Raw genomic sequence first — 13906 nt, 5'->3', positions numbered from 1 at the left:
AGAGAATGGGAACAATTCACTAAGCAGGCAGACTGCTCTATTTTGCTCTGCCTGAAGGGACAGAGCCTGCCCCATGCCTACTTCCTCAGAAACACCCCAAGACCCTGTCCGTCCCTGCTAAGAATGCTGCAGTAGTGAGCGAGAGGGAGAGGGTGTCTCTAGCTCTTACAGGCACGACTGCCCAGCCCCATCTTCCCCAACAGCAATTTACGTTTCTACCAGCTGCTTCAGGCGCCTGAACTGACCTGCCTGCACTGCTGGGGAGGGGAAAGTGCCCGCTCTTGTGGCTTCCCTTTGCTTCCCCATCAGAAATCATTTTTCTGCGGGGAAGTAAAAAAATCTGTGGGAGTCATGAATTCTGTGCATGAACAGTGATGAAGAATTGCCCCAGGGGCAACAGTGCATACCATGCTTTCAACCACAAAATAAGGCAGATTTTGTCAGAAGTAAAATACAATCTTCCTATATTTATGAAATACAGTTGGAGGGCTTAACCATTCTTGAAGCTAGCATTTCTATATTTCATTACTTTTGCTCATTTTGAAAAAATTAATAAAAACATTTACACATTCAAGTGATTAGTCTTTTAAATGAGGTAACAGAAGTCTTGCATGTGGAACTATATTAATCTTTTAGATTTCAGTTTCAACATGCTAGAGGGATAATTATTTTAAAATACATCTTTGTGAAAATAAACTAAGAAACTAATACCAGCCTGAAAAAGACTATGAACAACGACACACAAAAGTACAGGTTTTATAGATATTTTTCTCAGAGAAGCTATTTTGAAAAATAACTGAAATACTGATGGTAGGAATAAAAACTCAACAAACAGTCAGAATCACTGGTGACAATGAAGTAAAGTAAAGGTGACTTTTCACCATAACACTCTTTTTAGCAGAAGGATTAACTAGGGCTCCAAGGCGCTATGGTATGGACATGTACCCCCTTGTTCTAGGAGCTACACAAAGATGATGTTTTTTGATTTAGCATTTCCATATTCCTTCTAGTTAAAATAACTGCACCGTAGCACATTTTAGTGCCTGGCCAAGAAAACAAAATGCAGACTTTTTCCAAAGTCACCACTGAATTAATTATGTAAAGCATTCACCAGAATGTGTACTGTGGTTTTCTGCCCCACCCTCCAAGATCAAATGTATCCCCTCCGCAACATGCCAGTGTGACATCAAATTCTCCACCATCATTACCAAGTCAATGTGCTGCATATGTCAACTGATTTGTCGTCATGACTATGATTGAAAAAGAAAAAGTTTCAGTAAGGTTAGAATTGTAGCATGTTACTTCTCAATATCATAAAAAAGTAGCAAATAATTGAGGGCAGTATTCACACCAAAAGAAATAACTGTTCATCACTTTATGGATTAATAGTATTTTCCACTGTTGGAAAAATAAACTAATGGTTCTAGACAGATGATTTGCCCTGATTAATTTTTGATCGCAAAAGAATTTCCAAGTTCCGAAGTAAGTTATTAATCAGAGTTATAGCTGAGGCTACAGCCTGGAATTAATAAGATTTCTGAGAATAATATTGCAAAGATGGGATTGAAAAGCTTTAATATACATCCGACTTTATATTTAGTTTTACTTATGCAGGGCACTAACACACACAGCTGTCTTATACAATGTTTAAATGACCCCCGCCAAAAGTAACAGAATGACAATTTGCTTTGCACTCCAATTATACTAGTGGCAGGTCTTCCTTTTGATTCTGTTCTCTGGTTGGATAATCACTTCTGAAGCAATACAGTAAATTATCTAAATGCACGTAAAGTATAACTTCATCTTCTTTTCCTTTTGAGTTTATTGTGGACTACAGATACCTTATGAAGGTTCATGTACCGTGTTTTCTTTAACGTACTCCTTTCTAACTAATTTTTGAAACAAGCCTATTAGTTTGACAGTACACCAAGGGCTTGATGATATAAGGGGATGAACACCTTCTGACAGAAGCTGAACACTCAACTCCCATAATTCAATGGGAACAGAGAGAGCTCAGCAACTTGCAGGACAGACCTTAATAAAATAACTGTATTAGAGAAAAATCTCCAATTACAAATTGTATGATAAATTACCATAATGGGTACACAATGTAAGCAATGCTTATTACCAATAATAATAATACTGTCAGACTGTCCCTGTTGTAGGTTTATCACTATGACTACTCTAAATTAAAAGACATTAAAAGTATCAACATGCAAATTAAATATATATTTTAAATGTACAGTCAAAACATATAAATCACATTTTTTTTGTTTTTGTTGTTTTTTTTTTACAGGCAACGTGATACAGAACCCTAACCTGTTTAATATCCACTTTCTCAATTAAAAAGAACAAGGAGTACCTGTGGCACCTTAGAGACTAACACATTTATTTGAGCATAAGCTTTCATGGGCTAAAGCCCACTTCATCAGATGCATGCAGTGGAAAATACAGTAGGGGGACACACACACACACACACACAAAATGGGGGTTGCCATACCAACTCTAATGAGACTAATTGATTAACGTGGGCTATCATCAGCAGGAGAAAAAAAAACTTTTGTAGTGATAATTAGGATGGCTCATTTCAAACAGTTGACAAGAAAGTGTGAGTAATGGTAGGGGTAAAATTAGCATGGGGAAATAGTTTTTAGTTTGTGTAGTGACTCAGCCACTCCCAGTCTTTATTCAAGTCTAATTTAATGGTGTCCATTTTGCAAATTAATTCCAGTTCTGTAGTTTCTCGTTGGAGTTTATAAGTTTTTTTTTGTTGAATAATTGTGACTTTTAGATCTGTAATTGAGTGACCTGGGAGGTTGAAGTACTCTCCGATTGGTTTTTGAATGTTATCATTCTTGACGTCTGATTCTTTTGCGTAGAGACTGTCTGGTATGACCAATGTACATGACAGAGGGGTACTGCTGGCACATGATGGCATATATCACATTGGTAGATGCGCAGGTGAATGAGCCTCTGATAGTGTGGCTGATGTGATTAGGTCCTATGATGGTGTTCCCTGAATAGACATGTGGACAGAGCTGGCAATGGGCTTTGTTGCAAAGATAGGTTCCTGAGTTAGTGTTTTTGTTGTGTGGTTGCTAGTGAATATTGGCTTCAGGTTGGGGGGCTGTCTGTAAGTGAGGACTGACCTGTGTCCCAAGATCTGTGAGAGTGAGGGATCATCCTTCAGGATAGGTTGTAGATCCTTGATGATGTGCTGGAGAGCTTTTAGTTGGGGGCTGAAGGTGACAGCTAGTGGCATTCTGTTACTTTCTTTGTTGGGCCTGTCCTACAGTAGGAGATTTCTGGGTACCCTTCTGGCTCTGTCACTCTGTTTCTTCACTACAGCAGGTGGGTATTGTAGTTGTAGGAACGCTTGTAGGTTGTAAGAGATCTAGTAGGTGTTTGTCTCTGAGGGGTTAGAGAAAATGCGGTTGTATCTTAGAGCTCTGCTGTAGACAATGGATCATGTGGCATGGTCTGGATGAAAGCTGGAGGCATGTAGGTAAGTATAGCAGTCAACAGATTTCCGGTATCGGGTGGTGTTTATGTGACCATAGCTTATTAGCACTGTAGTGTCCAGGAAGTGGATCTCTTGTGTGGACTGGTGCAGGCTGAGGTTGATGGTGGGATGGAAATTGTTGAAATCATGGTGGAATTCCTCAAGGGCTTCTTTTCCATGGGTCCAGATGATGATGTCATCAATGTAGTACAAGTAGAGTACGGGTGTTAGGGGACAAGAGCTAAGGAAGCGTTGTTCTAAATCAGCCATAAAAATGTTGGCATACTGTGGGGCCATATCAGATAACACTCAAAAACCAGTAGGAGCACACTTCAACTCCCTGGTCACTCAATTACAGAACTGAAAGTCTCAATTATTCAACGAAAAAACTTCAAAAATAGACTCCAACGAGAAACTGCAGAACTGGAATTAATTTGCAAAATGGACACCATTAAATTATGCTTTAATAAAGACTGGGAGTGGCTGAGTCATTACGCAAACTAAAAACTACACTTCTACCCCGATATAACGCTACACTATGTAACACGAAGTCAATGCGGTAAAGGAGTGCTCTGGGGGGGCGGGGCTGTGTGCTCCGGCAAATCTGATCTCATGAAAGCTTATGCTCAAATAAATGTGTTAATCTCTAAGGTGCCACAAATACTCCTCATTCTTTTTGATGATACAAACTAACATGGCTACCACTCTGAAACTTTCTCCATTAAGTTACTTTAAGGTCAAACTTTGATCCTTTGTGACAGCTGACCTGGAGACCCAACATTTGAAAGCCTAACAAAGTATGGAAGAAGGGCTGAAATGCTTCCAAAGAATAAAATCTTGGACATCTCTTATATAAACCTTTCATAATTTAAAATAACTCAACATGGTTCTCATCAAATACTAAATAATTCACAAATAAATTATCTCTAAGATACATATGCCTCTGTACAATTTCACAGCAACTGCAATAATTAGGATATACCATGTAATAACAAAGTTAATGATTCTCTCTTTTTCCCTTCTATACACTCCACTACTTCATCAAACCAGGGTTTTACTTATTTTGTACTGAGCAATTTAAATCACCTTCAATTCTGATTCCCACTGTGACTCCTCTTTGCTGTTAACTGCTTTTTCACTGACCAGTACTGTCTGAAGTGTTTCTTTCCCTTTGTTACCAGCACATGAGCACCATTACTTTAGTTTCTTAACATCACCTCACTGCGTCTCAGATACAGAATTGCTTGACCAAAATAGTTTCAATTTTCTCAATCTTTTCCAAACTTAAACGACTCTTACTGCTTTAGTATGGCTTTCTTAACAAGCATTACCAGGCCCCAGAAGTGAGTGATTGCAAGTGTGCTGGTTTAGGTTCCACTTCAGAAAAGCATTTAAGTCTGTGCTCAGAGTTGTATGTGGTCCCGAAGAAGGTGGTTTTCTGAAGTCAGGGCCTTAGCCTAGAACTGTTTCTCTGCCTTGTCATTCACTCATCTTTTCTCTTCTGCCTTCTACTCTCCTCATTGGTCCTATACTTTCTTTAACTGGTGGTCTTAAAGAAACACAATACTGATGCCATGGTTTTCTCTTTGGTGTTCATTTCTCTCTCCAGTTAGTCTCTCTCTCTCTCTCTTTCTCTCTGGTTATTTTATTTTTTGTATGTCTTGGCTAGAAACATACAGGTGATAGACAAGAGAGTGAGCCCATCAGATCCAAGTATATTAATTGGCATTGTGATGTACCAGATTGAATCAGGACTTGGGACTCTCCGACTTTAAATTTTACTTCATAAACTATCTTTCATGTAATGTTACAGTTGAGAAGTCACCACAATGGAAAGTCATCAAATCCTAAACGTTACTCATTAATTATTATTATTTGTATTATTGTAGTGCCTAGGAGCCTCAGTCGTGGATTAAAACCCCATTGTGCTAGCGGTTGTACAAACACTGAACAGAAAGACAAGCCCTCCCGCAAAAAGCTTACAGTCTATGATGAGACAACCGATGAATATAGACAGACTAACACAGGAGTGCAAGGAAACAATGAGACAACATTGGTTAGCACAACAGGCAATTGTCTTGGCACCCTCACAGCCTAACTGTGGTCAAGTTGTTTTGTAGGCATCGTGGCAAGAGGAGAGTTTTAAGGAGGGATTTGAAGGATAATGAGTTCATTTTGTGGATGTTTACAGGGAGCTATACCCAAACACAAGGGGTCGCATGAGAGAAAGCACAAAGGTGCCTGTTTGAAAATTTAACACAGTGGTTCTCAAACTTTTGTACTGGTGACCCCTTTCACATAGCAAGCCTCTGAGTGTGACCCCCCCTTTATAAAGTAAAAACACATTTATATATATTTAACACCATTATAAATGCTGGAGAAAAAGTGGGGTTTGGGGTGGAGGCTGACAGCTCCCAACCCCCAGTTTGAGAACCTCTGATTTACCAAGTGATGGAGGCTGGCATCATGAGCCAACTTGGAGGTAGAAGTTTTCCCCCAACACAATTGTATCATGGAATTCCTCCCCCCCCCCCCCGCCCCTTAACATAGTTGTTTCATGGAAGAAAGTACATAACAGGACAATTTTCCAAAAATCAAAGTTGTTGCAATAGCAGATCGAGATTTGATGAAACAGAAATAAATCACATCCTAATTCATCTGTCTTTGGTACAGAACTAGATACTCAAACACACGATCCTAAAACATAGGCCAATGGCTCTCTGAAAGATGAAATAAGCTTGGTAGAATATTAACAACACTCTTGGTCAAATTCAAGAAAATGGTGCCTCTAATCAGGAGAGTTTAGAGAACTGGTACACAAACATTTTCACCTTGATTGTAGGCCTCTGATTCTAATGCAACTTAGTCATTTTCACAGGATAGCTGTTCAATGACTACTGCATGTGAAATTAATTGGTTTGAGTCCAGTTCTGGTCCCACCCACCTCTCTCTCGGTTGCTGGGAGCTGCATAAAGAGCCCTGCTGTTTCTTACATATGCTCCCGCTTTATGAAAGGGGTGCATAACTTTCCTGACAACCTGCTCTTTGCTGCTGGTGGGAGAACAGTGCCATTGCTTCATCTACAATGGACATTTGTTAATTGTAGCCTCACTCCACAGGCGAATTCTTTAGTCTTTTTCACATATTGGAGTGACACCCTGATACCCATGTTAACACAAGGCTGAGTGAACAGAACCCCAATTGGCAAGAACAGAGGAATGGGAGCAGGCATTGGATGGAGCTGGCCAGAAGGAAATGGAGGAAGAAGAGCCATTGCTTGATTATTTGACTCTCCAAGACCAAACGGATGACTGAATTTTTCATGCTCTAAATAGGGAGTGGGATTTCAAACTAATTTTTAATGCTGAAACCCCAGCATTTCAAGAAGCATACTGTGAATACATGATGTTAATTACACCTACTAATGTAATGTGGGTGGTATCTTGTGTATATTCTGTAGGCTGGCATCTTGTGTATATTCAAGAGTGAGTGATGAATCACTGGAGTCTATGGCATTTTCATGTCTGTTATTGAGACAACAAGCATCCTACGGCATGACTGACTATTCCAATTCTATAGATTTTTGCTTTACATGCCACATGAAGTGAAATGAGTGACAGCTGAATACTATGCAACATTCTCTTTTCAATGCTTTGTTTTGTTCCCTATTTGATAAAATGTGGGTATTTCAGTAGAGCTGCTAAATCCCTAGTTTTATGTCTGAGTTTATTAGCATTCTAGAACTTATGCTTAAATTCAAGGTAAAGATTGAATGCCATCAGTATAAATACATGGCTTTCAGCATTCCAGAATAAAGTGACAAAATCCTGGGACGGTATTACCTTGCCCCAATCGTATCCACTGCATTCACTTTACCTATTAGTGCCCGCAATTCAGCAAGGAAGTTCAGCATATGCCTAACTTTAAACATGTAAATAGCCCTACTGAAGTTGATAAGAGTGCCCAAGAGCTTAAACTGGGGATAAAAACAAAACAAAATAAATCTAAACCAGGGACCTCTGGAGCTTAGTGCATGAGCCTCTACTGCATGAGCTAAAAGTCCACTGGCTGTTCACTAAGGCTGTGGAGCAGACTCATTTTAACTCAGTGCCACTGGATGGGACAAAACACCACACCTTGGAGTTATGTGGGTTATACTTAGCACTTGTGTTCTGATCCAGCAAAGCACTCAAGTACATCCTACCGATGTCAATGGGACTAGTCATTCATGTGCTTAAACACATGTAAGTGCTTTGCTGGATTGGGGCCCTTAGAGCCCAGCAACTTGCAGGCTCAAGCCCTAAATCACCTTTTATCTCAATAGGAACTTACTTGACTACTTGCTTTGAGATCATAAACCTACTAGGTCTCACATGATCCACAAAGACTTCCAGGAAAGACAGGGCAGACAAGACCTGACCTCCTAATGTAAGAACAAACCAAAATAAATCGTTTAAATAATTCATGCATCAAGCACATAACTTCTGTTTGAGCTATAGCATACAAAGATATATAGCTCTAATTTAAAGATCAGAAGTGATGGAAAATCCCCTACATACCGAGGTGCCTTTTTCAGGGAATCATAACAGCATAACAAAGTGCAAAAAAAAAACAAGTCCTTGTTTAAACTAGTATCAAGACAGCTTTACAATAAATGCAAGTATCTCCTTATTGTTAGGTCTTATTTGAACTCAGATTGTCGAAAAGGAAACTGAAATTTGTAGCTGTTAACATTAATAATTTCTACATTAAAATGAAAAAAAAACCTCCATTGTCCTCAGATAATAAAATCCTCCATCACTTTTAATATTTACCAAGAGTATTAACAGCAGAGACTGATCTGGCAAAACATCTAGGGAAGACAGTCTAAAATTTCTTGCCATTGGTGAAGATCCACCAGAAATGGAGGAACATTTTGCTGGTGGTAGGAATGGTGAGAAATTTTAGGAGGAAGAATCCAGTGTAGAAAAGCTCTTAGTTCTTTCACTGCCCTTTGCTGCATCTGTTGCAAAGCCTGGGGTTTAAGGAGGAAGGTTAATTTACAAGCTCAGTTATTTTGCTATGCAAAATCTTCTGACGGAGTAGTTAAAGACCAGCAGGAAAGGAAGAGTCAGACTAGTGTTTAAGATTCCCAAAATAAAAATTAGGGCAGCTACAGCATCTCTGCTTATTCTCCTTTGACCTCTCAACCTAAATCTGTTGCACTCTGACCAAGTGACTCTGAAAGTAATACTCCCAGTCTCTCACAAAGCACTGCTGGGAGAGACTCTGGCATTCCCTGCTCTATCTTGATCTCATTACCACTCGGTTGCAACTCCCAGCACTTTCCTTCCTCTTTACATACACACAGCCACTTCACTATCCACATTTAACACTCTCTGGGCCTTGAACAGCATTCATACCTAGAACTCCATTTCCAAAATACTACACATGCCACCCTGATACTTTACAAGTGACTAGAGTCTAGGTCAATTATTGTTGCTCTTGCAGCTAAATTTCACAATAAGCAATTTCTCTTGTTAGTCTGTAGCAATCTATGAATCACTTGGAACATTTCCTTGAAAATCCAGTTGGCTTGAGTGCTCAAGGTTTTCCTTTGCCTCTCTCCTCCCTATGGAGTCTGCCTGCACCAAAGCTAAAACATACTAAAAAGTAAACTGCTTGAGGGCTTCTACCTCCTCTCTGCAGAGCACACTATTCCTCCATCAAGCCAAACCAAGACAATACCTAGTTTTGTTTACATGTTCAGCCACTATTCATCTGAGGTTATGTCTAGACTACCCGCCGTATCGGCGGGTTAAAATTGATTGCTAGGGGTTCAATATATCACGTCTCATCTAGACGCGATATATTGATCCCCGAGTGCGCTTATATCGATTCCGGAACTCCACCAACCCCAACGGAGTTGCAGAATCGGCAGGGGGAGCCGCGGACATCGATCCCACGCGGTGAGGACAGGTGAGTAATCCAATCTTAGATATTCGACTTCAGCTACGTTATTCACGTAGCTGAAGCTGCGTATCTAAGATCGATTTCCCCCCGTAGTGTAGACCAGCCCCCAGTCTATCATATTTTTTTGCCATTTTCATAACATTCTACTGCTGGGTTTGGTTTCTACCTTAATTTCATTCTACGCTATCACATCCCATCTCACTGAGAGGAAGTTTTGTTCTCATTTTCTTAATAAAGGCTGCCTCACTTGCTAATGCTTAAGAGGACAGTCACAGCCACAGCATCACATCTTTAATGTTGGGTAAGAGCTCGAGTACAACATTCTGACAATACTCTCAGGTGCTGTATGCCATGACTCAACACTTAGCTTCAAGGCTCTGCTATACCTTTAACTGCCAGTTCTACTTACTGCTATTAGAAACTCTTTACAATATGTTCTTCAGTTAAACATACAGTGCCACCGATTACCTAAAAAGGTATTGTCAAAAAGACTATCTATAAATTAGCCTATAATTTAATTATAACTAATACTTAGTTAAGTTGTAAATTTATATAAAATTTAATTGTAAGACTTTAAAAATAAAATTTTAAGACTGAAGGGAATGTGCTGCTTTTTGTTTGTAATAAAACTGCCAGGATAAGTTTCTAGCTCAACATGCTAACTTTTGCATGGTCCCTCTGGGATTTGTTTATTAAAGAATATGATATGCATCTAAATTCTTCAATGTTACTGTTTTCCCCTTAGAGAATTTTAGACACAGAAAGTGCCTCATTAGTAGATAAGATGAGACTCACCGAATGTTTAACCCAGGCTTTGTGAAACAATATCTATCCCGTTATTAAATAAAAAGAAAAGATTTGATTATGAATTCATCTGACATGACAAATCCCAAAACTACTTAATGGCTTTACCAGTGGCTGAAGCATAACCGTTGTCTTGTTTCCCAAATAGGAAGCTGTATAATTGGGTTTGTCCATAAGGTCTGTGTGAAAGCAGTCTCCATGAAAACATAATCTACTTGAGTAAGCCCTATATAGTAATAAGCTTCTAAGATGCTGCAAGACCTTTATTTTTCAAAACCTTTCATGCATAATTTTTTTCAAATTACAGCACCACCATTCACACTGCTACAGATACAAGTTCTGTCAACCATTTATTTTATTTTTTTTTAAAACGCTGGTGTTCTTTTTCAGAGATTACACTAGTTTGCCAGAAAATATGTTCTGACCAAATCTGACATACAACACCACAAACAAGAACTATAATACACTGTGGAACTGGTTACTTGGACTGAAAATATATATTTAAAATCACAACAATTTTCAGTTCCATGTGCTCATATCACTACTACAGATATCCTCAAGGGTAAAACACTACTGAAATGTATATATTTTAGAAATTCTAAACGATGCAGGCCTTTTGAAAATTTGGTAGCACATTTTCTGGGATTGGAGAGCTTTTGTGCTATACATTTTTTAAAAAATATGTTTTTTTTTGTTTAAAGTAAGTACTAGATACTTCATATTGAATAGTACACATACTAGTTCAGTCAGCAGAAAACACAAAATTGTTGGAGCAGTAAATAATGCAGACAGGTCAGGTCAATAGAACAGTCTGGATCACTTGGTAAGCTGGGCTCATCTGAACAACAAGCATTTTAACAGAGCCAAATACAAGGACATACATTCAGAAGAAAAGGTAGGTAGGTCACATTTACAGGGTGAAAGAGGCTATATTCTGGAAAGCATATTCTGAAAAGAACTCAGGAATCTTACTGGATAACCAACTGAATTTGAGATTCCAGTGCAATGCTGTGGGTTACAAGGACTAACAATCCTTGAGTCAATAAGCAGAGGAATATTTAACAGGAGTAGTGAGGTGGTTATTACTGTACCTCTGTGCACAGCATTAATTAGATTGAAATACTGAAAGTGGTTCAGAAGAGCTACAATAATGATTTGCGGCATGGAAAATCTGTCTTACAGTGAGAGACTTAAGAACTTAATCTATTTAGTTTATCCAAAGAATGTCTAAGAGGAAGAGGAGATTTCTGATGCACAGGACTCTTTAATCTAGAAGACAAAGACATAATGAGCTCCAATAGCTAGAAACTGAAATTAGACAAATTCAAATTAGAAATAAGAGGCAAATTTTTAACAGTGACGGTAATTAACCATTGGAGCAATTTAACGAGAGATGTAGTAGATTTTCTGTTACTCAAAGTCTTTAAATGAAGATTGAATTTATTTTTAAAAGATATACTCTAGCTCAAACAGAAGTTGTTTGTTTTGATGCAGGAATTACTGGGTGAAATTCTATGACCTGTGTTTATGCAAGTCAGACTAGATCAGCAGTTCTCAAACTGAGGGTCCTGACCCCGTTTTAATGGGGTAACCAGGGCTGGCATTAGACTTGCTGGGGCCTGAGCCCAAAGCCCAATCTCCACCACCGGGGTCAAAGCCCAAAGGCTTCAGCCCTGGGTGGTGGGGTTCAGGTTACAGGCCCCCTGCCTGGCCCTGAAGCCTTTGGGCTTCGTCTGTCGCCTCCTTCCCCGCCCAGAGTGGTGCGGCTCAGGCAGGCTCAGGTTTGGGTCCCTCTTCCTGGGGTCATGTACTGATTTTTGTTGTCAGAAGGGGGTCGCGGAGCAATAAAGTTTGAGAACCCTGGGCTAGATCATCATAATGGCCCTTTCTTACTTTAAAATCTGTGAACACTGCCTTTAAAGATTTATTTTTTATATTATATCCACCTGCTGCTACACATCAAAAAGAAAAGTTTTTTTTCCCTTATGTATCATGCCCTTCTGTTTGGTCCCTTTCCTTTTCCCAATTCTATCAACCCAAAATAAGTTTGTTTGTTTGCTTGCTTTATTTATTGTTGGCTCTGTAATGTTTTTCTAGAAAAGCTGAAAAGTACTTTTGTCTCTGTCACAATATTCCACAGCTTTGGAAGAACTCCGCTGGTGTGGAACTGTTGAGCTGTGCTCATTCTGTTAGGGTTAATATTTTTCAAGTTCTATCCCCAAGTCTTAAGAAGGTGAGGACACCTATGAGTGAGAATGGGTAGGCAAAATCTCTTAAAAGACATCTGAACAAATACAAGGAAATAGTTAAGAGAATATAATTAAGAGAACTGAAAACCGATTTGCAAGTACTACCAAAAATATTGCCACAATAAGATGGACTACAGTAGCATTAATTTTCAGAAACCCTGTTAGCTAGCTGTACTTTTCTGGGGGAGAAACCTCCACCCCTCACTTTATCATCTCGGCAACACTGTCAGGGGATTCTCACATCCTGTAGTCAAGAATGAAATGGAACAAAAAATATCTATGGCTCCAGGCCTTTCTTGCAGGCAGAGTCTGTATCTCTGAATGCAAAGAGTGGTGATGGTAGTGCAACCTTTCTGCATCACGTGCTCAGGAACTCTGTCTTTTTGTGGCAATTCATTACCTCACCCTGCATAGCTGCCTCAGATACTTGGGAATATCACTGAACTTGAGAACAGACATTTCACACACAATACCCTCTCCTACATTTGGTTCAGGAAATACAGCACATTAAGAGCTTTTGTTGGCTTAGGCTCTTGCTTTTCTGGGAAAGTCTTGCATTTTCAAGGAAGGAGCTGCTCTCTTACTATAGAGCCTCAGGAGTAACTAAGCAGGGTCACAGGAGTGGTTTTCCAGAAAAAAAAAGGGAACAAAAAAAGCCACATTATAGACAAAACTTTCAGAATAAATGTTTTTAATCTAGTTTTTGAAGAAAATTTGGAAACAGTTTTGCTATTGTCGCATCTCTGACATAAATTCTGTCAGAGGATGCAGAACAATCTGGCTTGTAACTAGGAGTTTGATTGACAATCCCCAGGTCTCAAGTAGAAGAGGAATAGTGAAGAACTGGTGGACATGATAATGCAAGAAAACACCGGAACAGGAAAACAGATTTTTGTGGGTTAAAGCCACATGCTTTAACACAGGGTATCCTGCTATGGAATATATATATATATATATATATATATATATATAGCATAGTAGATTAAATAAAAGCCTTTCTGTAATGAGCTCTTTCCCGCTTCACGTTTCATGGCAGATGGCACTGGAGTGATGTCTGCTGCAATCAAGACTAGATCACAGTTTTAAAAACTGAACTCCATCAATGAGTTTGCAGATTGCACAGTCTGCTTCTATTAAGATATATTAGAGAATGTGCGTATTTTCTGTAAGTGCGTATTACTCTGTAATTAGGAGATTAAAATAAAAATATATATAGCTTGGCTAAAGAATGACTGAGGAACAAGCTGTTGAGGATTTCAGGGTGTAAACAGGAAGGAAGAAATGTTTAGGATGGTTCAGGGCTATATATCTAGAAGTAATGATACAAAGTTAAACTGAATATTGAGATACTACAGTGATTGAACAATACAAATCTAATAAAAATAGGCAAAATATGTCT

The 13906-nt window shown here is 39.0% G+C and overlaps 1 protein-coding gene across 2 annotated transcripts in view; it reads right to left on the bottom strand.

Moving 5' to 3' along the window:
* GTF2F2 (general transcription factor IIF subunit 2) overlaps positions 1 to 13906 on the bottom strand; it is a 166842-nt gene that overhangs the window by 51474 nt on the left and 101462 nt on the right. The gene's annotated exons all lie outside the window — the stretch shown is intronic.

This window comes from Gopherus flavomarginatus, chromosome 1 (assembly GCF_025201925.1).
Source record: "Gopherus flavomarginatus isolate rGopFla2 chromosome 1, rGopFla2.mat.asm, whole genome shotgun sequence".
Classification (NCBI taxonomy): Eukaryota; Metazoa; Chordata; order Testudines; family Testudinidae; genus Gopherus; species Gopherus flavomarginatus.
This window is presented reverse-complemented; position numbering and strand designations above follow the sequence as displayed.